Source organism: Myotis davidii, unplaced genomic scaffold (genome assembly GCF_000327345.1).
Source record: "Myotis davidii unplaced genomic scaffold, ASM32734v1 scaffold765, whole genome shotgun sequence".
Classification (NCBI taxonomy): domain Eukaryota; kingdom Metazoa; phylum Chordata; class Mammalia; order Chiroptera; family Vespertilionidae; genus Myotis; species Myotis davidii.
In genome coordinates this window covers 937,088-940,282 of record NW_006296056.1, presented here as the reverse complement: position 1 = coordinate 940,282, position 3,195 = coordinate 937,088, and the positions used below count along the sequence as shown (strand labels likewise).

The window sequence follows — 3,195 nt, the reverse complement described above, 5'->3', positions numbered from 1 at the left end:
ATGACGGGTCTCAGAAAATCCATTCATACTGTTGCATCAAGGGTAACAATCAGTTTCCATGCCAACTTCCCTTCTAGTTTAATCAGTTCCTACCCAAGTCCTGGACTTGTCTGCCATATGTACTTCAACACCATTCTCCAGCCATTGCTGATTGCACCAGAGAAAGACACATAACCCAGGGTAAATCATTGTACCGCGAATGAAGAGACACAGCAGTGCTAGGATATTAAATGCTTACCTGGGAGTCATGTGGAGCTGGGCCGTGGGTGTGGAGCTGGGTCGTGACCAGAGAAGATAGCTGGTGCCTGCGAGAAGCAGAGTTCAGAGAGACCACCTGTGGACTGAGAGACAGAAAGAGTAGCTGAAATTCTCAGCTTCTCAGCTCCAGCCCTGGGAGAGCTATCTGAGTTCAAGTGTTCGGCTTTCTGTGAGTTTGCATCATGTTAGATCTTCCCATGGAACCCCCGGGTGCTTTTGAAATAGCTTCAGCATATTTCTCTTCTCTAACACATAATGACCCTTGTCTTAAACAAGCAGTGAGTGACTCCTCTCTCCTTCAACGAGGAAACTTTTGGAAAATAGGCTCGCAAGCCCAAGAGTTATGACAGGGGTTCTGTACTGCCATTTAAATTAATGAGGAAATGATGTGCTTAGCTTAGGCTCAACTTCTCTACTGTAAAGACATAGAGAAGCCCACAATCTTTGCTTCCTCTTTACTCCTGAGCTCTGCATAGTAGTATTCGATGAATGTCCCTGAAGAATGGAAATAGTGTTGTGAAGGGCCAAGCCCTGAGGCTGAGCTCGAATGACTGTGGTTTCAACTAAGGGACAGGCCGGGCCAGCTTTGCTCTCTAGCTGTTGGAATGCTGCTGTGCTTTAGATGCATCTCAGTTCTGCTCAGAACAAGGTATGGAGTGGTCCCCAGAATCAACGAAACAACTAGGTAAGTCAATATAAACAACTAGAATAGGTTTTAATAGGAGATTAAATAGAAGACCTAAAAATATTAGATGATGGATTATAAGAATTTTTCTACCCCTTTAAGTATCTGCAGATGCAGAGGAAAGTAGAAAAGTTATGGGGTTGCCTATTTGCCAGGTTGCCCTCAATTTTCTCATGCCTAAAGTGGGGCGATGGATAATAGATTAGATAACCTACAAGGGCCCTTCCAGCTCTTTGGGTGACTTTGAGTGGAGTCAGAGTCATCCTAGCAAAGTCAGCAATTTAACTATTCAACAAGATGTGATGCAACTGATCGTCCGGCATATATTTACATAGTATCTGCTCAAGGGGGCCAGTCAGTGTTAGTGCATACGTTTTTGCTAGGGCTTGAGTGATGGAGACTTCAGTTTGTGTCCTTAAAAAATAAACCCTTTGCTCTGTGATTCCCTGGATGAATTGTCCAGCAAAATGGAATTTCCACTGTAAGTGCAGCCAAAGGTGGGGACCTGCTACGAGAGATTAAGATTGAAGCCTGCGGGGTCTGGGGGTGTAAAGCAGAGTTTAAGTTAATGAGGAAATAAGTTTAATGTGCTTAGACTAGAGCTTGTCATGTTGAAGGTGCTTGGTATAGGCAAGACCTTTTCTTTTTGCTCCCCCTGCTCTTTCATCTTTAGGTTCACAAGACTCTGCTTCATAAGATCCATATAACCACATGTGGGTGGTTTAACCTGCCTTCCTAGGAAACTAGTCAAACTCATTCGTAGTGGAATTAAACCTATTCATAGTGCCAAGAAAAGATAGAGGAAGAGGACAAATAGAATTTTTGGGTGAAATAACTCAACTATTCTCAGAAGCAAGATTCGTTATGGATAAATGCTTGCTAATTGGCCACAAAAATGCATTTGGCATACAGATACTTTCAGGACGAGAAGCAACACTGGCTAGATGAAACGGAAGTGAAAGCCAGTCCAAGCCAGGATGAAGTGATGAAATTATTTAGTTAATAAAGGGGTTTTTTTGTTGCTTTTTTTTTTTTACAGTAGAGCCAACCTCATGTGTGTTTAGAAGTCCAGTAAATATTACAACAATGAGATGGTCTAGGGCAAAATAATTTAAAAAAAAAGACTTTATAAGAACTATGTGTTAGCATATCATTAAAAAATACATAAAGATAACTTTTGCTTTTCAGAGAATAATTTTTGGGTTTTTTTTGGGTAGGGGGAGGGGCTGGACAGGATAGAGAGATGCTTAGCTTTGGAGCCAACAGGAAAAAATTGGGATACTGAGGAATGAAGAGAGAAAGTCTATATGGCCTATCCCAGCAGTTCTCAACCAGTGGGTCACGACGCCTTTGGCAGTCGAACGACCCTTTCACAGGGGTCGCCTAAGACCATCCTGCATATCAGATATTTACATTATGATTCATAACAGTAGCAACATTACAGTTATGAAGTAGCAATGAAAATAATTTTATGGTTGGGTCACAAGATGAGGAACTGTATTTAAAGGGCCAGAAGGTTGAGAACCACTGGCCTAATCTGTGTTCCTTCCCAGCAGCAATTAGCTTGATATCCTACAGCCATTTTTGGGGGGTGGGATGGGGAAGAGAGGGCAACAAAATTAAATAGGTAACCAGCCTCTGAGGGCATTGAGAACTCAAACTTGTGAAGACCTTATGGTCATGGACTTGATTTTAATGTTTACAAATAGCTGGCATCCTGTGCTAGAGGTGAAGCATGGATAAGAACTCACAAAACACACATCAAAACAAAAGCACATAGCTTTTCTATGCATAGAGTTGTACCTTCTTCAAAGTTCCACCCTGAATTCTATTTAATGCTTAAGACAACCTGGCAAGGGAGGAATTAGTTTCATCATTTTTAGAGGAAGAAACTGAGGCTCAGAATTTTAATGATTTTCCGAAGAGAAGAATAAGGGAGAAACCAAGATGGTGGCATAGGTAAACACCGGAGTTTGCTGCCTCGAATAACCACTTCAAAAATACAACTAAAAGATGGAATGGACATCATCCAGAACCACAGTAAGGCTGGCTGAGTGGAAATTCTACAACTAGAAGGAAAGAGAAAAGGATATTGAGACTCAGAGGAGGCGCAGTGCGGAAGTAAAATACTAAGGTACAGAGGCGCACACAGAGTGGGCTGGCGGCTGAGGGCACAGTTGTCATTTTCAATCGGGAGGGAGTCTCAGGCTCTGAGCTCCAGTTCCAGGCGAGTCTCTAGGGACCCAGACCAA

General features: G+C 42.5%; 1 long non-coding RNA gene across 1 annotated transcript in view; it reads right to left on the bottom strand.

Annotated features, from left to right (window-relative positions):
• Nucleotides 1-244: 244 nt before the first annotated feature.
• Nucleotides 245-3,195, bottom strand: part of LOC102765824 — a 22,086-nt gene continuing 19,135 nt past the window's right edge. Inside the window, exon 3 of the long non-coding RNA XR_436032.2 lies at nt 245-341. This is a non-coding gene — a long non-coding RNA (uncharacterized LOC102765824). The remainder of the gene's footprint in view (nt 342-3,195) is intronic.